The sequence below is a fragment of the Homalodisca vitripennis genome, chromosome 4, assembly GCF_021130785.1.
Source record: "Homalodisca vitripennis isolate AUS2020 chromosome 4, UT_GWSS_2.1, whole genome shotgun sequence".
Lineage (NCBI taxonomy): Eukaryota > Metazoa > Arthropoda > Insecta > Hemiptera > Cicadellidae > Homalodisca > Homalodisca vitripennis.
The window spans coordinates 74186425-74209852 of record NC_060210.1 but is presented as its reverse complement, the minus strand read 5'-3'; positions in this window follow the sequence as shown (position 1 = coordinate 74209852).

Genomic DNA, 23428 nt, shown 5'->3' with positions numbered 1-23428 from the left:
AGTAGCTCGCCGCACATTCGATCTACTTCGACGACCTATGTTAGGTCGTTTTCTTCTCGCCATTGTAAGCAGTATCTGATATTAATGTTTTCTTGCACTAATAATGTTAAGCCCTCTATAATGGCGACAGCTGTTTTACCCAAAATTGCATGCAGTAGTAAGTAAACATATGATACTGAGACACTTCGTCATTTTTATTTGTTACCCGCTGTTGTTACAGTAAAACTAATTATCGATACATAAACATCAATCAAACGTTTTGACAGGTAAGAACAGTTTGTATGGGAAAATCAAATTGTCGTTTTTAGTATTTTCCTTGTAATTTTTGTTATAATTTTCTCATTGTTTAAACCTTCCCTGGACTTCCACGAACATTTCAAGACCAAAATTAGCCCAAATCGGTTTCAGAAGCGGCCTTGAACGAACGGAAATTCATTTTTATTTATATAGATATGAAAAGGCTACTTTTATTGGAATAATAATTATGTATATTTTATTTTTTTGTGCAACTTATACTCTATATTTGCCTTTATTTACTAAACAGTATATACTACATTAATTCTATATCTCTTTCTGCGGCCTAGTGCCTACAATACCATTCCTTACTGGATTGAAATATTCACGTACAGTGACAGACCAATGAACCATTGTTTCCCGAATCAGCTGTTTACTGTACAACTCACCAACCAATCACAACGGTTTGACTTAATGAAGGCTCAATTGCCCACCTTGCACAGCGTAGGCACGCTTGCTCATTATACCTCGGTCCCGCCTGGGGCACTTATGTACTCTCTAGCCACTGCTTATACCATACTTACTCTCTCCCCCATGTGTTACTCTCTTATTTAATATTAGTTTATCTCTATTTGTTGTACATTTACATTAACATTAAAGTCAGTGCTCTGGATTGGCAATCTCTACCAGAACGTCTCTGCTCCGGACACCGCGTCTACCGTGCTCTACAGGACTGGCCACAGTGTTTATGAACTATTCGTTTGCGGTCGTATTGTGCGTGAGTGAATCCGTGAAGGACATCTTCCGTCCTTCACGCCTGCCTACAAGACAGCAGCCTATTTCCACACTTACTGATCACAACCTGGCCCTCAACAACAGCAGACTACGGTTAGGTACCTCTCATGAAAACAAAGGTAAACTGTTTATTTTCTGCACTTTATTTGAATATGCACTGTTCATAAACTCCATTATGTGTAACCTGGTGAACTCTTGTTAAAATAAGTGTGTTCGGGCGTCTTCACTGCCTAGTGTGAAGTGGTCCTTCTTAATCGAGCCTCTAAAGTATTATTTCACGGTTCTCATAACCAAAATTCATTCTTTTCAATTAGTCTGCTTAATTTTAGTCTGATATATATTTTTGAGTAGTTTTACACATGTAAAATTGACTGTCAGAAACGTAATTAATATCTATATCGCCATCATACACTTAAAGAGACTAAAAGCTAGGATGCATGCTTATAGAATGCAAACTGTCTCTTGGCTTCTGGAATAAATAGAATACTATTCCATATTTACTAAGAGTAGTATAAGTATATATAATAATAGGATAGGTATAAAATATAATTTTAATGATGGTTAATATATGCATGGTTTTATGTTAATTTTTAAAACATATCTTAACAGTTCGTAAATATCTGTACCTGTTTACGTGTGCGTATGTTTATATTGTGCAATTTGACAAAAATAAAAACCATGTTTGCAAATAAGTACATTGGGAGCAGACTGTAATAAATATCGATAACAATATTTCCATGTAAAAGCTGAGAGGACAGTGTAGCCGTCGACATCTATCATCAATATGGTGCTGAGTTGGCAGAGTTGTAAAATATGGACTGCTTTTGTCCTGCGGCCCGCTCTTGTCTCTCTGTATGATTATGCTAATTAGCTTTGGCTTATCACTCCTCTCACAACTACGTCCTTCCTTCGTATATTTACTGAAACAGTAGTGACTGTATTTCTCATAGTAGTTTTTAAAAATACAATCAGAAAGCAATACAAGAGAGCATCATCAATATATAATGATGTGAAATTTTTCTACTTTACTGTAATAAACGAACTGGATATACTAAAATATCATTTAAAAAAGAATATGAACAAAAAGTCAGTGTAGTAGACGTGATGTGTGAATGGAAGGTAAATTAGAAATTGGTTATTAGGTAGATTTGGTATAGATATAAGCCTATTTGTATTGTCCCCATTTATAGAACATTTCTTTTTAACCACCGATACTTTACCTAAAAAAGTAAAACATCCCTAAAACTCATTTAATAAACAGATGTTTTGTATCACAAACTGTTATCGAGAAATCGATTATTTGTAGTAACCATAAGAATTTTTCGATCACCAAGAATAGACGACAAGAACGATAAAACAAGTTCAAGTGTGGTACAAAGTACATTTACTGTATAAATACAATACTATGACTAGACTTAGTTTGCTGACCAGCTTGGAGCGCATATTTGTTTCATTATGGTGGCCATTACAGCTTTAAAAAATTATAACCCAGTTACTTATGAGCCTAGAGAGAAAATAAGAAAAGTGCTCTGGAGTACATATATCATTTCCTAAAACTTTTATCGCTATTAATGTTTTTGTATCCCAAGCGGTTTTTGTTATTATAAGTACATGTAAATCCCACAAGGAATAAAAATCGAGTATATATTTCAGTTGTCACAAAATCTATCTACTTATTCCGATTGAGCCGGAAGAACTCTTTAAAATGTTAATACAAAATGGCCTAATTACCAAAAGTGAACAATAAAGTCTAACAGTTTTTTATGGAATCCAACAAACATCTCAACCTCAATATATTCAAAATAGAAACAATAGATTTGTTTTGTATGCCTCTAAACAGAAACAGGATATACACAATCTATCAAACAAGTTTCACTTCCTATTATCTTCTTTTTAAAACTAGAAAATCAAGAAATTTGAAACAGAGAAATAGGCTTTAGATAATTAATTTAACATGCTACATGACAATGTTTTGCATATTCATGAATAATACACATTTGGATTGACTCTGAATATTGATTTGATATTCCACACAAGTGTGTTAACATTTCTTTCAAACAATTTCAATACATTATTATTTGTAATAGGTGACAGTAAATTTTCCGGTCGCTATGTAGCTCTTACACATTAGTACTTACGTAGATACAATTCCCATAATTCGATTCCCAATTTCACTATAATTAATGAATATTTGAAGTGTTAATGTTTTCATTAGTGTTAGGGGTTTGCGGCGTACAATTATGAAATGTTATTATCCGAAGTTAATCATTCGTGTACGGAATTTTATGCTCATGTTTGGTAATTTGTGATATAATGTGTGTTTGGATTTCTATTAAAAATACAATAACAGTGATACTACTTAAATCAATTTTCCAAATTTTAAAATTAAAGAACACAGGTGACTTTATAAGAGATTGCATCAGACTGCTTGAACTTTTAAAAACTTACTTGGATTGATTACCTAACCATTTTCAAATTGTTAAATTGCAACTTAATTTGATAAATAAATAATGACATATGAGGAACCTTTAAGTGTTTTTTGCTGGAATTGGAAAATTTTATAAAATACGGATGCCAAATGAATAGGTTCCATGCAAAAAAGTATAGACTAAATTATTTGTTATAGCAATTGGAAACATTCTCTTGTATCATGTTTTCCCTGTGAAATATGCTACAGGTTTAAAACAAAAATCTCAAGAAAATAAACCAATAGGAATTCATAACTTTTTTACTAGACGCATCCATTTAATTTTAGAATGAATTCTTCGTTTCCAAAAAGCAATAAATAACATGATTATGATTTACACAAAAGAATATTATTTGAAATAGTGAAAATAACTACTTCAATGAAATATTTAAAAATATCATTGAGTTAAAATGTGCTGGAAACCTGTTTTCGTGGCCTATTTGTATACGCTAAGCAGTATACGTAAAGTTTTAAAATTAGTAGGATTTAAACAAAGACAATATAATGTTTGAGGCGATTATCCATACCTAAAATAGTGAAAGGTTTTTGTTGCTCAGAGCTTAGGGAAAAGTTTAGCCAAGCACGAGTGTTAGATGGCAAGGTACCAACTGTAGTACATCACCACTATCTGGTGACATCTGCGACCTCAGTCTCCACTAGCAGTCACAAAGCCTCACATAAAAATTATACGAAGCTTCATTTTATAGCAAGAACGATATTTTAAATGTCTTTATTCAGCGGAAATTAATTAACATAAAACTTACGGTTACTATAGCGCAACGAGGGTTTCTGGGAAGTTTAGAAGGAACCACTTATGAGGAAATGCTCTATAAGTGTGTCTAATAATAGAACATTTACCTACGTAATGACTAAGCAATTTAAATTTGTACTTTTATGAGGCATCAGATAAATTAGCACAGAATACTACTTTACAGTACAACTGTGCATACTATATATTTGTACACATACTAGGTACAAGTTCTTAATTTGATTCCATACTAGTATCAACATTAGTGAAATATACGAATCTTCAATATACATTTAAGTTAAAAGTGCTGTCGGTTTGTGAGTCCCTGAGTTTCTGAAAATTATTAGGTACTTTTGAATACTAGTTTGTTGTTTGTACTTACTTTAAAGTTATACAATTTGTGTAAATGTGCAGTAAGCTTGAAGTTAGAACATAGTAATTTAGTATTTTTCACTATGAAAAGTTTCAGGCAGTTTGGAATGGTGTTCAGTATTTACTGTTAATTTTTAAATAAACTTTTACAATCGAATGCTAAACGTGACATCGTTAATATTAGTATTACTGCCTGATCGAAAAACAATAAAATCATAATCCTGTCCATATTACTATTTTTCAGTCGGTATTTTTAAGCTCATAAGAGGGAATTAAAATAAGTATCAACTTATTGTTTTTAAGTGGTTGAAATTTATTACGTTTGAAAGTACATTATTTAACTAGGAAATTCTTTGTTTAAAGTTTGTTATTGACGATGGAGGTTTAAAAAGGATACGGGATGTTGACAATTTTCCATAGTTTTATTTTCAAAAAGGCAATCCTAATTCAATTACAACTTTCCTAGTTGAAAAACTAGGAAAGTTGTAGTTATTACTGGTTAATTTAAATATTATATTAGTTTAATTGACCAAAGAAAGTAAAGTACAAGAAATTAACGCACTTCTTGCACGAGTTTTGAAATAGAGGTGAGGATATAGTGATGTGGTTAAAGTCCATCATGAAAGTAATCCTCATGAAGTAATGATGAACTTTTCTATAATTAGGTGTACACTTATTCTTCCCGTAACAGGTGAGTGAACTCGCGCCTAAAGTTTCCAAAGTGCATCAAGAATTAGGGGATGCCTGATGTCTGTACGAAAAGAGTAATGTAACAGTCACATAGTAACCCATTCTGCCACTAATTCAGTTGTTATTTCAACCGAGAGTCCTGTCAAGAGTTATCGTATAGTTGGACAGACAGATGTACATCGAAACGATTTTAATAAGTTCTGTTGGGTCCTTCATAATATAAAACATACTCAGTTCCAAAAGAAATAAATTCTCTTGGTATATATTGTTTAGAATTATTATATTAATAAATTGTATTCATGTGATACTAGCTGTTATAATTTTCTTGGTCACATTTAACTGAATTTCAATTTATTGTACCATTATTATGGTCAATAAATGAAGCATACTTACTGTCGTTTATATAGTTATACGTTATGGTTTGTAATTTATAACATTAGTCTTATTTTAAATTACATAAGAAAAGAAATGTTTAAGTTATGATTTCCCAGTAATAATTCTCCAGTATTATAGAGATTCTACTATACCAATTATAATGCTTGTTAAGTAATGTTCGCAGTCTAGGCACATTATTTTTATTATAAAAATTCTTAGAGCATGACATTGCTAGATAGGCTTGGAAAATTCAAGAGCCAAAACATATGTGACACATTTATACAGTATTGGCAGAGAGATACAGTATTTTATGAGGATCATGGCATTGTTACATTGTCCTGCTTTGTATTGTCGAAAAGCACGATCATTTTAGGTGTCATTGCTAAAAGTGCCAATATGTTATTGTTATAATTATAAAGTACATATGAAGGGCTTATAAGCCAAGGGGTACAAGTCCAAAAAACCTTGTTTTCTGAGAAAATCATGGTTAAAGTCAGTGTTAAAAAAAAAATTATTACCATTGTGGTAGATCTACAAAAAAATTTTAAGTGTTTTATTATGTAACTGAAAAGTTTTATTCATGGCTTGTTTACATTTTTAAATGCTTTGGGTATAAAGTTATTATTAAAATAAAAGTTTAAGTCATGACTTGTACCCCTTGACCACAAACTAAATAGATGGTTTAAAGAACATGGAATGAATATAAATAGGTGTAAGTAAGAAAGTTTTGTTTTAATTGATACAAAGTAATAATTTATTTTGTTTTCCTCTTCTGAATAGTCACGATATATAACAAACAGAGTGTTTTTTTACTTAGTCAGAGTATGTTTCATAACATTTCCCACCATTTTCTATAGAGTCTGCTCCTTCATCGTTTGGCTCTGATACTTGAGGCTGTGGCACTTCAACTTGTATAGTTTGACTCCTGGTTTTAGCATGGGGGTTTCCTTCATAGTCCAGTTTTTTTGTAAAACTCATGATGGATAGGAGGAACGTAGGGTCGAAGTTCTTGAAGGTCTTTGTACTTGGAAGCTTTAATTTTTTCCTTTCTTGTTTTGGTTCTAGTAAGGGTAGTTCAGTGGGAGTTCTACCAATGACTTTGCTTTCATGTCCATAGGTTGAGAATGGCATAGAATCATTAAAAAGTTGTTTTATAAAACAATGTTCCATGGTACGTCTTTTCTGTATTGAAACCACTGCATTTGTCTGATTCCAACAACAGATCTTTTAAAAAGATGTTGTACCCCCTTCAAGTGTAATGAACTCTTCCTCTTCCATACATTTTACCACATGAACCTTTTGCAACTTTTAGCAATGATTCCAGCCCAGTGGTCAGGAACAAACACAGATGTATTCTTGTTTCTTTTAGCTAACTCTATAGTTCCAAAATCACGATCACAGTTGTTGTACGAGTGGCCTGGCAGCAAAAACTTGTGGTCGACTACTTCAACTTGGGTTTTTTTGAACAACATACAGCCAAAATTTAACTACATAATGACTTTTGTTTTGTCCCCCACAGTTATCACTAAATAATGTTAAATGATTAACGGTGGGGGCAGTGCCTTCACGTACTGAAACATGCATGACATAATTTCCTCACAACCTCTTGACGCTTGGCCCTCATGCCACAAATACATAGAAGCTTGTCCCTGAGCTTATGTCATGGATACACAAGTTATAAGTCCACAACTGTCTAGAATAGTAGACCTTAGAACACGTCAAGACTGGAGTTGGCAGCATTTTTTGTAAGTCAAAACAAACCGCCTTGTGGCTTGAATCATTTTTGGCTTGTTCTTTGGCTTTGTCTAATTGTGCTTTAGCACTCTCTGCCTTGCGTAGGTGGAGTTCTTTCTGTACTGTAGCTGCCTGTTTTTTCGTCAGGTGATCCATGTACAATAAGCTGTTGGAGTCTGTCACATGTAGCACATGTGTCCTGTTTGTGGCCTGTGAAAACTTAAATTGAATTTAGTATTAAAAACATACCTGTAGTATGGAAGCGTTACAGGCTCCTTACCTTTTTCTTTACACAGCTCCTTGTAAAAATCATACATTTTTTTACATTAAGGCCAGGATTAAGATACTTTTTATTTGGATTTTGTTGACGTGAGTAGTGGCTAGTGTACCTAGGAAATTTCATAATATGCTCCTTGACAAACTCCAACTTTTCTGGGTTTTGGTTTTGTTCGGAGGAATTTTTTTTACCTCGCTTGTCTCTTGGTGAAATAGATGTTTCCTGATAGTTGTTTTCTTTTTTACAATATTTCATAACTCTTTTGTTGGAAATGGTCAATTGTTTTAAGAAAAAACTCCTTGCATACTCTTTTTCCTACCAAAAAATACTGGCACGAAACAGATTTATTGTAATGTTCATTGTTTTTGCTCTGGTCTGATGTGGACTATGGTGTAAAATTACAGAATTCAAGAAAGCCGACTGCAACTCCCAGTTTCCAAGAGCCCAATACTCATTAAATATTTCTTGGCGTTTCTCTTGAGGAATATCACTGCACTCATACCTACAATTATGGTTAAAATCTCTGACCTGCTTTGGTTGATGGTTTTTTCCCTGTTCTGTCAGTGTACCCTTCCCCTTTATTGCGAGCAATCGACCCCTTTTTTTTCTCTTCCACTGATCAGGCCTTCTTGTTTTCTTCTTTCCTTCATGTTTTGGTCTTTTTGCAGGCGGTCCATTATTTTGCTCTTCTACAACCACGCCACCTGGAGAATAGATTTTTGGGATTAGAAAATTAGTATAAAGTTATGACTTTGCTAAAACTTTTTTTAATTATTAGACATTGTAATGTATTTGTATAAGCATTTATTGTCCACGATTATTTAATTGTATGGTCACCTTGTTATTAGTTAGAAGAGATGTGGTTCACAATTTTTTTTCATATATTTTTTTCCTTAAAGGTGAACTAAACAGAAAATAAATAATGCAGAGTGGTAGTTTATTTTTTCCAGTGGATAAATTATTATGGTTATTATATTGAGGCAAGACTAATGTAGTACTACTATGCAGCTGATATAATGTCTTTGAAGGCTAACTAATGTGACTAGGCCTAATTCAGAATTGTTGTGTAGCCAGGAATTTTGGCTGGTCTGTGTAGCAACAAATAACTTACTTCTTTTACTATATTTCTATATCCTCAGTTTGTTGATTGCTTTTCTTCTAATTTACTTACATGGAGAAAATATGGTAGGCCTAGCTTATTAGATAAATAATACAAAACTTACTTGTTGATGGGCGATTTCTGAAAAGATCTCTTGCAGAATTGTCCTTCATTTCCACTTGGCAAATAGTCAGGGTCTGCGTCTGTGTCATCTGCAGAAAAAAAACAAAATTAATTAACTTGATGTACATAAGCCTTGTCTTCAACAAAATTGTGTAAATAATTCATTAATTAATAATAGAAGCTGATGTTTACAATGGGCCTAGCCTACTTCCAGAATAACTGTTATTTAAGAAGCAGAAAAGGCTTTGTCCTTTAAGAAGAAAGTGTGTGCATAAAATGATCTTGGTAGTACCATATTTGTTTGTTAAAATGTAAACTATTCATCTCTCAAACAATGAAACAGGTTTTAATTACTTATTAAGTAAACAACTTACCTTCAAAGAGGTTAGGATCACTTCCATCAGAAGAACAATTGTCTGCCATTCTTTCTATCTAGTTGTCTATTATCCAAATATTAACAAAATATTACAAAAATGAATTCTCATTTCATTAATATTAACAATAAGCAATATAAATTGTTATTAACAATATTTAATAATAACAATAATAAGCTCTTCCCACCCACAGTAAACTTCACTGACAGACAGAGTAATGAAAACAACAATGTGCCATGCAGCTGTTTCAAACCTCCTGCTCAGTAGTCAAGGGGTACATGTGACTTGTATCTCTTGACCACTCATCAAAATAATGTTATTGTTCAGTAGTCAAGGGTATTCACTGCTAGAGCTCAGCACCTGATGGTGACTGACTTATACCTCTTGGCCACCAACTTTTTATTATATTTAGCTACAAGAATCTGTGTCTAACTCATTTCACAACCAAAAAAATGGACTTGTACCCCTTGTCTTCTAACCCCTTCATATATGGACGCACATTTATCACACGATTTTAACAGTTAAAGGGGACTACAAAAAATTGGATTTTAAATAGATCCCAACTAGGTTATCTTATATTTCTTTAAGTATTGATAATGCATCATCACCGACCATTGTAAGGTTGCATCTAAATCATTTATTCTTAAATTTTTGGCCGTCCTCTTGGAATCATTTGTCTCAACCTTTCTTTCTTTGAAAGTAAATATGGCATGTGACGTATGGTTTCGAACTAATTATTTTATTTTACGAGAAGGTTAAATTATTTTATTCAACTATATTAAAAATATGAAACAACTAAAAGTAATTTTCCGTGTTCTTAGTTTTTAAACGTACACTCCCTGTGTTATAACTAACATCAACATCTTTCCGTTCACCCCACATTGGAACATTCTTTACACGATTACATTCTTGAAATATTTTGGCCTCGCTATCTTCAGTCAATGATATAATACAAAAACTGGAAATGTTAGTTTCGGTTTAATCTGGCGACTCAAAATAAATCTCCACAGAGGGGCTAAACATTTTCAAGAATTTAATTGTATAAATATTTTGTCAAAGTAGCGTTAAATGTAAGACTGTGATGTTCCTTACGCTTGCATTGTGTATAATAATATGAAAAGGATTATAGTAAATCCTGTTAAGACAACAATGATAATAACCTTTATTAACGGTTACTTTAAATAAAAAACTTATATTTGTGTACTTTATTTCTAAAATAGTGTATGATGAAATTAACTTAAGAACTATAATAAAGTAGAATGAAATAAATTATATTTATAATTAATAAATATCGAGTAAAGAAATGGATTTAATCTTGTACAGCAAAAGGATAAAAACAAAATTAACACAAATAATATTTTAAAATCATGAGTAAAAGCTTCAAATTTATAACTTATTAAAAAATATTGTAGGAAGTTAAAGACAAGATGGGAATCGGAAATGTCAAAAGAATGTTTTTACTACACAATTGGACTTATAACCTATATTATACCTATAAACTATCATTGTATTTTAATAATTTAAAAAGAATATTATGAGAACAAATGTTAAAATTTCAGATGCCTAAACTAACCAATAAAAATTAGGATGTAGACAGTAGTGCAAGCCTGTTAGACATCACAGTTTACAGTTTAACAATGTTACAAACCTGGAGCTAGAGTTTTGGTGTATACATAATTGTTCCAGTAAGAGTTGGAAACACACTTGTAAGCGTGGAAAACTCTTCCCGGCCCAGTTACATGTACAAGGTTTATCATGGTATGCCTAAATAAACATTTCAGGGGTAGAACAAAATTAAATTTAATAATTGAAACAGTGTTCATGTGATTAATAAGTCACGACGTTAATTTAACAAGATAATTATTATGTTAATCAAGTATAGCTATGATGAGCAGTTTTTGGCAATAATAAAATTTTTCTATGATTTGCATGGAAAACTTTTAACCGAAATTTTATACGTAATAAATGTAAATGATTGGTACGACATATATATGAACAGAATTAAAAATATATATACATGTATATATACTATTTTACTTATTGAAATAAAAAAAAAAATATAAAAAGCTTGTACATTTCATGGAATTTTTTACCCACATCTTCAAAAACCAAAATAAAAATATCAAAAGAACAATAAACCGAGCAAATAAGAAGAAACATTGTTATGTCTTGACAAAAAAACATGTACTTACGTACCTAAGTCTGACGCGTACATCAGGTAAAATTCACCTAGTTCTGGCCCTTGCCTTCTTGTCTTCCTGTAGGAGTGAAAAATCTCAACTTCACGATGTGCCTTACTATTCAATAGACCAACTTTGATGCAAAATTTCACCGTTGTAAATGTAGCTGTTCTCAACATACGATCAATGCGGACATATCCCGTCCACACACATTTCTGGCCGAAAATGAATTAGTTTTGTTCCGTTCAACCAATTGGGATTAAATACCAACACATGAGAAATAGTTGTAGAGCAAAACTTAAATATATATATTTCATGCGTATTTATAAACCTTCAGAATATTGTTAATACTTAACAATTAAAGCTTATTCATTTTTCTAGTTTTTATGATTATAAATTATTAATTTATTCAAGTTTGGAAAAGAGCATATTATAGGTAAATAATAAAAATCCGGAACTTATAGAAAAGGCTTCTGTCAATGTTACCTTGGAAAAAGACGTAGACACTCAGCAAATTCTGTTTGCAACGGATTTAAAGTAATCGCTCTGAGGCGAAAAACTCGTCTTATTTCAATCGCGAATAGTCTCAAAAATATTTTCTAAATATTTATCATAATTCAAAACTAGTTCAAACCTGAGTGAGAATTTAAGAATTGAATAAAAACGTTCAGTTAGGAATTTTTACCACTTGGATTGTAATTTTAAAAGGAATATTCTAAATTATTTAAGATATTGTGGACAAAATGCGTCAATTTAAAGACATAAATTATGACAATGTGGATGGGAATACCAATATTATATATTTCAATGTATAGTATAATATGAAACAACTTCCATGAAATTGTACTGATAGAACGTTATAAATATAGGATATAAAATGGATAATACTATTTAATAATTATATCCGACAGTATCATGTATTACCAATCCAGAATCATGTGCAGGAAATCACAATTAATACGTTGTTAAAACATTTACATTATCCTTGTATAGTTGTATTTATATAATAGTAGTATACATCTCTAGCATGTATAGTATATGCTAAGCAGTTATTTCCACTATCAGTTAAAGGCGTTTAGCTTTAGTTTTGCTCGAGAGAAGCAATTAATCTTATATACAATTTATTCGTTTTCTGAAAATATGCAATAAGTATAAGATACGTTTCTGTTTAAAACATTTTTAAAGCTATAACTCAGTCCAGAACAGAGTTTTGTATTGGACAGAAAATGTAGCATTGACATCTCTGCAGCAAGAAGCTTTTTGGTGTTATTTAATAAATTGCAGCGTATTTTTCGGTAGTAACGTCCCATATGGAACTTGTCAAGCTATCCTAAAGCTACATTACATCTAAATATTACAATAAGTACACCTATAATAGCATAATTTAATCAAAAAGGAAAAACCACACAAGTGCACAGTTTTATACTTTTAGCATATCATAATTATTTTTTACTTGTAATGTCGAAAAAGTGCCATAGCTATTATTGAGTACTTGTAGAGTATGGCTATATAAACGATAAATAACTGTACGAGTGGGAAATGGTTTCATAAACAGTCCTTACCGCGAACATGACACTGTTTCAATTGTTGCATTATTTGCTTAGTACGGGAGTGTAATATTTCTTTGTTTTACAATAAAATATATAATTTTGTCATACATAACTGGAATGCATATGTATGTATATAGTAAAACCAAAAGACCAACCACACTTGTATATTAGTATATCTGCTTATATTACAACTTTAAGTAATTACAAGTATTAGTTATGGGCCATATAATCGCATGTAAAGTTATTGTAATTGGCAAAAAGCATAGCAATTTGTTGTAATATTCTTCAATCTGTAGTATTGTGTAATATTTTACTCTCTGTGCATATATTACCCAGAGCGGTATTGTTGTACGTGCAGGTAAAGTAATTCATAGCAGCAGTAACAATTATCTATATTATCGTTAACGCCAAGTGTTACTTCACTATCCACGAGCGAGCACTTTGCTTATTGTTACACAGGTGGAGTAATCAGCATCCTAGCTACTAGAAGCTGGTGAGGTTTATTATTGCCATACATAAGTGATACCGGTCATTATTTTAATTACTACGGAAATGTACATTGCATACTTCACCTAAACGATTCAGTAATGTAAGGAGGAGAGTTTGTTCTCTATGGTACTTCTCTTAAGCATTATACTTCTCTTGTATTCATTAATTTAGTTTCTGTACTCCAGAAATTATTAGACACTTCCAATACTGGTGTTAATTGAATTGAATTGAGTTTGTACATGCTTAGTTGTTTAATTTTGTGAAGAATATTGAAGATGGAACTGTACTGACACCTTCATAAAGTAAGTAATTAGTTTTACTGTATATAGTGTTGATATTACCAAGAGTGGTATTCTAGGACGTGACGTTACAGAAATCAACAGTGAAAGTAACAATAATCTAGCAGGTATAGTCTTACTTTGGTGGGCACTTTGTTTATTGTTACACAAGAAGAGTAATCAACATGCTAGCCACTAAAATCTGGCGTGGTTTATTATTGTAGGACATAAGCGATACCGGTAATTATTTTCATTATTGCTGAGTTGTACATCGTGTACTTTATCTAAAAATTCAGTAATGTAAAGAGGAGAGCTTGTTCTCAATATGATACGTTCCTTAAGCAACATACTGGTATTCATTATTTTAATTTGTGCAATCCAACACGCGTTAGAAACGACTAGTGTTGGCTTAAATTGAAAACTGAGACTCTTCCTACTGGTTTTTTTCATGTTGGATACTTTAATTTTTCCCAAGGAATTTATGATGGTACTGTATTAGCAATTTTATAAAATAAGTAGCTAACATATAAGTTGCATAACACAAAAAAGGGATGGATAAAAGAATTCAGAGCTATTCATTACACTTCCTACAGTTATTATTTGTGATATAACCTGAAACAATATGATTCTATCATCGGGAACTGACTCTTTTTTTTAACTATACAACATGTTAAATATAGTTTAAACAAATTAATAAATATTACACTGTAAAAATTGAAGTAAAATTATAAGGGACATAATATTTGACACAAACACACCATATAAAATTTTTTTCACAATAAATCACATATAAAACATATATCTGAGTCATCGCTGGACAAGGGAAAACTGAAATGTTGTGAGATGTAATGAGTGAGAGAGTTTAGATTAACCAGAATTATTATTTGTTTATCAATACTATTATATGCAAATACAGGGTGTCAATTAAGTCTGGAACCTTTTTTTTAATTTTTAAACCACAATATAAAAAAATACCAAAGTTCACACGCGCTTACTGGTGATAGTAAAGCATACATCTGCCCAATTACCGACCGGATAATCCCTTTAGGGGACGGTCCACAAGGAGTCAGACAAAATTCTTAAATAGCAGCATAGGTCAAGTTTGGTATCAAATTAAAGGTCTTACTTAGCAAAGTACAATGTCACAAACCGGACTTCAAAAGGTGGATTCATTCAGTAGTTATAGCTATTTGAATTTTAAAACAATTCAACAATGTAAATTGTTAAGTATTACAAGTAAACACCAATTTTTAAGTACCTGTGATCAAAGTAAGTGTTCAAAATGTTCCCCTCCCATCGTCTGGCAATGTCCTAGGCGGTTGTAAAAGCCACCCACTGCATTTTGAAGGTAGTCCACGAGGAATATACTTGAGCTTCTTGGACTATGAGATTTCTTAGGTGCGCCATATTCTCGAGGCTTAGTACGATAAACTTTATCTTTGAGGTATCCCAAAAGAAAAAAATCCAGCGGAGATAAATCAGGGGAACGAGCAGGCCACTCTACTACTGCACCATGTATTCCAATCCATCTGCGAAGGAATATTGTATCCAAGTATTCTCTAACAAGGAGAGCAAAGTGTAGTGGCGCGCCATCTTGTTGGAAATAAATTCTTTGAAATTGTTGACCAAGAGCAGCTTGTAGTGCAGGAATTATCTCATTTTGGAGCATTGCTAGATACGAGTCACCATTTAAATTACCATTGATAAATAATGGGCCCATAATTTGATTTCCTGTAATACCTGCCCAAACGTTAAGTTTCTGTGGATTGCTGTGTATGACTCTATCTGCCACTTTCACATTCTAACAGTAGTTGTGTTATTGGTAATAATTATTGATTCCTGGCTTCGATTACTACATTGTCAGATGATGGGAGGGGAACATTTTGAACACTTACTTTGATCACAGGTACTTAAAAAATTGGCGTTTACTTGTAATACTTAATAATTTACACTGTTCAATTGTTTTAAAATTCAAATAGCTATAACTACTGAATGAATCCACCTTTTGAAGTCCGGTTTGTGACATTGTACTCTGCTAAGTAAGACCTTTAATTTGATACCAAACTTGACCTATGCTGCTATTTAAGAATTTTGTTTGACTCCTTGTGGACCGTCCCCCAAAGGGATTATCCGGTCGGTAATTGGGGCAGATCTGTGCGTTACTATCACCAGTAAGCATATGTGAACTTTGGTATTTCTTTCTATTGTGGTTCAAAAATTAAAAAAGAGGTTCCAGACTTAATTGACACCCTGTATAATGGTATAATGTCTGTGCGCTACTCATTCACGTAAACTACTGGATCGCTTGTACTGCCCCTTGTTAACCTACCGGATGCTTAACAGTCCCCCTCTTTTATTAACTTTCGTAAGAATAGAGATGGAGTCATTTACTTTCGAGGATGAAAAAACAAACAAGAATGAGTTTTTGATGTATGAAAACTTTTTCACCCTCCCCTCAAAATGGGATATTTTGGAGGTAAGTCAAAATTTTAAAATTGGAACCCCCAGCAAGTGACACCCCATTTTAAAGGTACTTATAAAAAGGAGACACAGTAACTGGACTGAGTGTGTCTCATAGACTAACTGGTAACAAATAAGAGATAACATGGAAAAAACCAGTTATTGGTATTCCCAGTTTAAAACAAAACTTAATAAATGCTATTTGCTAATTCTTGTAATAACTTATGTTGTGATTTGGTGGCTTAAGCACTCAATAAAACTAGTTAGTCAATGTTTTATCTACCTTAAAATAACTTTAAATTTATCTTTAATTGTGGGGTAATTTATAAAACAATTCAAACTTAAATTGGCCAACCAAATGTGATAGAATAACATTCTATCACATTTAATGAGATATCTAGTTAAACTAAGAGATATTCTAGTTTGTGCCAATTCTTCTTCTTTTTATAATACCTTTAAAATGAGGTGTTCTAATCCCCGCCACTTTGCTAGAGATTCCAATTTATAACCGTGTTTCATGGGAAAAATATGAAAAGCACTTTTAATTTTTTATACCTCCGACTTACTAGGCATTAAACTGACTCATTTAATAATTCAGAAGTGGTTCAGGAAATAGATACATCTTATAATAATTATAACTGTATCATGAATGCTTGAGATACAACTGAAAGAGGTTTTTTATTCTATGACATCAGTGTTATACTACGAACAAAAACCAGCAGTTATTATGTTTTGGGATTGGTGGTCTGTTGCTTCAATTGATGATGATTTTGGACGATTAAATTTGTGTTGGGATGTGCAGTTGGTAAAAATTGGAAAGCAAGCTATCGAAAGACAGTCTATTCTCAGCACACTTTATCATTTTAAACAAACGATAAGTGATAATTTTATTACCACTTATTACTACTCCTGCATATCTTATTTTCTTGGGAGGAGAAGAAGCAATTTAGGTCAAAAGTTTGATATTACAAAAAATACAAAAATACACTGTGGCGTTACTAAATCTGCTCCTACAGCCTCATTGTGAAGAACATTTCAAGAGTCTAAATATAACTCGGTCTACAGCTTTATATGTTTTATGAAAAACTTCTCGTTATATTAAGAAAACCCACCCTGAACACATCATAAACAAATACTTTTTCTGAACAGCCAAGTTGAAAGCTTTTTTAAATGAAAGCCAACATATTCACATATTAAAATTGGTCAAAACCGCATATTGTAAATTTTGTATCAAATCCGATTTAAAAACGTTACTGATAGCAAAAAGTTTTACTTACTAGCAAGGTTATTTTATTGGTAAACCCGATATAGACATCTTACCGGTATTACACTCCCACGATCCTTAAATATGGGTTTTGCCTTCTTATATATTTTACTTTATATATGTTATTGGTTTTATATACGGTACAATATTATTCCAAATAACTAGTTTAAAACAAAAAAATATTTATATTATCCTCATTATTTACGCCTCTCACTTTCTGGATAGAATTTATATTGACATTGAATTATATGACTAATACATAAAACAAGAAAATAATTCATTTTCAACATAAATTAGAATATATGTTTAGAATATAGTTCAATAATTAATCCCATTATACCATTATGAATAGACTGAATAGCTTAAATTTTGCCGTAACAAAGAATTGTTCTTGTCAATAAACGGGCCCATTCTCAGAAGGCTTGTTGCTCACTTATATTGCTCCTCCCCTCTCGTGTTTTCTTGGAGTGTGTAAACAATCAACTTTATCATGATCGGCTCATTGGTTGCCACTTGGTACCTATTGATTATAGATATCTAGATCTGGAACTCAAATTCCTACCCTTCTTTTAAGCATATAATTGTGGATTTCACTATTTGCTCTTTTACTTTCAAGATATAGACATCTTACCGGTATTACACTCCCACGATCCTTAAATATGGGTTTTGCCTTATATATTTTACTTTATATATGTTATTGGTTATATATGGTACAATATTATTCCAAATAACTAGTTTAAAAACAAAATATTTATATTATCCTCATTATTTACGCCTCTCACTTTCTGGATAGAATTTATATTGACATTGAATTATATGACTAATACATAAAACAAGAAAATAATTCATTTTCAACGTAAATTAGAATATATGTTTAGAATATAGTTCAATAATTAATCCCATTATACCATTATGAATAGACTGAATAGCTTAAATTTTGCCGTAACAAAGAATTGTTCTTGTCAATAAACGGCCCATTCTCAGAAGGGCTTGTTGCTCACTTATTGCTCCTCCCCTCTCGTGTTTCTTGGAGTGTGTAACAATCAACTTTATCATGATCGGCTCATTGGTTGCCACTTGGTACCTATTGATTATAGATATCTAGATCTGGAACTCAAATTCTACCCTTCTTTTAAGCATATAATTGTGGATTAAGAAAATGCTTGAGTTTTTTTATACTGATGAACCAAAGTCATTTGAGCTAAATTTCACTATTCTTCTCTTTTACTTTCATATTATTTTTTAATTGAATTTTGCCTTTATTCAAATATTTTCCATACTAATATTTTATACATAATATTTTTGAATTGAGCATTACATTAAATGAAAGAGTCATATTATTGATCTAAAATAGTTTGTAGTGTAAAAGACTATGGTAAAGCAAAAATAGCAAACAAGTTAGTATACAAATGATATAATAACAACCTTATTATATAACATGGTTTTATGATAACCCTGTTATAAAACCTTAACAAACAGGGTTTGGGTTTTTATTAAACAGTTTTTCTTTAACTTTGGTGAAAAGTTAAAGAAAAATTGCCAGATTCTACAATACTATATATAACCAGTGTTATATTCTTGTCTGAACCCGAATTAAACAGTGTCATATTGTATTTCATCCTTAATACTCTTTATACAATGGAAGTTTACTAGAAGAACTCAATGTTGAGGATACATAAAACAGTCTAATACCTGTGTAGATAACAATTCAAAAAGATACAGAAAAGGCAACACTAATGTGGATTGTTATTAATTAAATATTTTGTTAGTGGCATTAAACTAATGAAAAATATAATTAGCTCTATCTTTGAGAACTGAAAGAATTTATACTTAGTTATTGTTAATTTTTTACACTTAATACATATGATAGCTTTTTTTAAACAAGTAAACAACTGAAATTTGATATTAAAACTTTTAAAAATATAGGTCACTGCAATCACTGATATTGTACACGAATAAAATGTATCCTTGCTTCCTAGTATATTATATACTCAAACAAAAAAAAATATTTACATAGTGTTACGCCTAATATCGGCTTGTAGGCACAATACCGACAGAGATAAACTTGACACAAGACAGTGCAGGGAGTACCGTCAGTGGGACTATGATATGTAAATGTTGTCACCAGAGTGAGTATACATGCCAGTCGTACTACCTGGTTAACAGATGTGATAGGAATATTCACACTGTATACTAATACTTGTTCCCTGGTCTGGGTTTTAGGACAGTAATAAGATGACATAAATTGAGCAGGGATTCACGGTACAATCAGAGTAGAAACATACGCCAGAAATATACCCTGTTTTACAAAAAATCGATACGAATACTCACACCATGTACTAGTTATAAGGTACTTGTGCATACAGATTGTATATTGGAAAGGGGTAATGTGATGAAGATGAAGAGTTTCACGTTGACTCCAGATTGGGGGTATACACCAGACATGCTCCCTGGATAGAAATAAGATGTGAATGCCCACAGTGCATATTCGGTTAATAGTTTACAGGAATTTTATTTAGACAAGAATAACGTGATACAGAATTTGTATGGAGTCACGATAGTTTGACTATGATATGTAAATATTGTATGTGAGTGGTGCCATCCAACAACAAGAATTTCCCTGGTTGATATATGTGATGTTAATAATCGCGCTGTAACTATTGTGATATTTTTTTGTGAATAAACATGTATATTGGACAAGGTTAACGTGACAGAGATTGTGCAGGGAGTCACGTAAGTTTGACTATGATATGTAAATATTGTATTTAAGTAGTGTCATCCAGCAACAAGAATTTCCCTGGTTGATATATGTGATGTTAATAATCGCGCTGTAACTATTGTGATATTTTTTGTGAATAAACATGTATATTGGATGAGGATAACGTAACAGAGATTGTGAAGGCTATGATATGTAAATGTTGCCATCAGAGCAAGGACACACTCCAGACATGCTCCCAGGTTAAGAGATGTGACGGGAATATTCATACTGTAAAATAGTGCCAGGTTTCTTGAGTAAATAGTAGTGTACGCTTGATAAATTTGCCAGATACTTACATATTAATACATGCATTACAATTATATATACCACTGAATTCTAGGATATCAAATAAATTAATTTTAGTCACCATTTGCGTGCATGTAGATTTTATGTATTAAAAATAGGGGCTGAAAAGTACAGTAAATTATAAGGAGTGAATGAGCTGAATATATTTAAATGAAGAACAAATTTTGGTGTAGCAGTTTGCGGTAGAATACTTATGTAGAACATTTTCGTGTTTCAAAGCAGCTTTAATGATATTCGCTATTGATTAAAAAAAAGAAAAGGAAACATATCCTAGATATTTTTGCATTTATATTAGTCATATTTTGGTAAAACCATGCATCTAAATGGTCAGTTAAAAAATATGTGAGTGTCTTTAAACAGTAAAAATATTAAATTCTGTTCAATTGTGCTTTATTTGGAAGGAACATTTTTTAAATAATTATTGGGGAACTGTAAATTATAACTTACTATCAACAACCGGTAATTTCGCATGGGGCATCGCTAAATAAAAGGGTTCTCATAGAATTATTCATCTTAAAATGCATAAGAAATACTCATGAGATAAATAATGTCCATTGGGAGATTTTCCGATATCCTGATCCATTTTGGAATTATTGGTTTTACGATTAAACTGCAATATTTTGGAGCGTTTAAGTTCCTACTGAAACAATGAAACAAATTTCACAAGGTCCAACGAAATTACTCGTGTTTATGTGAAACATTCCATAATTCGTACCTATGGTGGAAAGAGTTGATTCAATACAAGTTTAGAGTTCAGCTCCATTTCTCCTGATTGCAGTATCACAGACTTGACTCATGGAATCTGGAGTTGCAAAACGTTCGTCTGGAGAGATACAAAAGGACGAAGAAGGTAAAAGCTACATCTGCATCGATTTCTCACCAGAGACACCAAGACTACAAAGTACTGAGTAATCTTGGTGAAGAGATTTTCTAAATTGTCTCTTCAGGTGCACGATTAAGGACACTAACGATGTTTTTGACGCGATACATAAGCACGGTGGACAAGTGGTTTTGGGAAGGGTCGATTCGATGTGAATTTTGATAATTAATTCCAGGAATCAAGTTTGTTGAAGCGTCAGATTTCAGACGCTGCAACAAGTGATGTAGAGCTGAACACAACATTCATACTTCATGTTATTTGATTGAATAGCTCCGAAAATGTTCCTATATGGAATTCACATAGGCCAATGTGGATGAATTTTATAGTCGGAGTACGTAAGTTCGAAAGCACTTATAATAGAACATGTTCTACCCCTATGATAAAAACAAAATTATTTATATTTTAGGAACGTACTATTTCTGTGTTCATGTAAAATTTTCAAAAGGATCTTACTCTCTTACCTTTACGTTAGACAAGTAAATAGACAGGCTGTGGTGCCAAGAATAAACAGGCCTTGGACGACGACAAACGTGATAGCAAAGACGAAGTAGAATACATTTTCTCTCCCGCATGTACCTTTCTCATTCCTTAAAATGTTACATTATTATAAGAATATATTGTAATCCTATATATGTACCGCCGCAGAAAATCATCACTATCTTCAACTATGCCATCTACCGGACAGACCAACTACTACAGCCTCCACTACATGGTTGGTACTTTAATAGATTAGCCAGTTGTAGGGATTATCAGTGTGATAGATATATGATTGGTACTTTAAATAGGATAAGTTGTTTGTATTTTTCTCAGTATTTTTTACGTGATAACTAATTCCATTAAAAGAGGTTAAGTTACAATTGTATGGATTTTTAATAGCATGTTTGAGATTTCCAGATGATAGAGGTAAATAGTTCATCCAAATTTACCTACCTCTACGTATTGGGAGATATGATTTCATTTTTAGCTGTATAACATATTCTTCACTAAGGTACTTCATATCTTCTAGGGAAAATCTATACTTAACAATAAAAATTAGTATAGCTAGAAAAAATATAAAAAATTAAAATATACATTTTACATACTGAAAATTAATTTAATATTACAATATTTTAATACTACTTTTAATAGCACGAATGGTAATGCATGCTACAGCCCTGCAATTCTGAGCTTTATTAAAGTATCAAGTAGGGGTAGTTGGAAATAATAATCATAAGAGTTAACAGTTTTCAAACTCTATTACAAACAAAACGTGTGAGGCGAATAATAACACATAAACAGTGAATTGTGTAGTTATTACGTAACAGAGGGTTTGGTAGCTGATTGTTGTGTTTTAATTGCCAATCAGCTGTCTCGGTTCCGGCCTCTATCATTGGAAAACTCGTTATCACATCGTTTGCCTCTATCTGATTATGACAATAATATGTTACTGTAGATATAATGCCAGAGAAAATTGACAATACAATGATATACATATAGTTTAAGAAATAGTTAATATTAAAACTGAAACCCATTTACTTGAAGAAGAAATTTGATATTTACAAACTGAGCGCAGGTGAGCGTGGTGTAGCGATGTGGTGCGGAATGCTGCGAACAATATAATGCTAAATAATAGAACACGACACATTAGTGTCTGCTAGAGTAGAGTCGCTCCATCTGTCCACCTCTGCTGTTCGTCGACGTTGTTATCAGCCTATAGACGTCGAACACTCGGCAGAAATGTTTGAAAGGAAACCTATATAGCAATATGCAAAGCTCACCAGGGTGTTGGGACTAACAATAACTCACTTCCCTTATTTCTTTAAAACATTTAAATGTTTTAGCACTAAGCCTCTCAGTTGTGAGAGTCGAGTACCATAAACAAAATCGCAAGTTTATTTTGTTTATCCTTATATACAAAAGAACAGTTGATTTAATTTCCTAATTGTTTCATACATTATATTTAAGATGAGAGAATAGAATAAATAGGGTCTTTCAA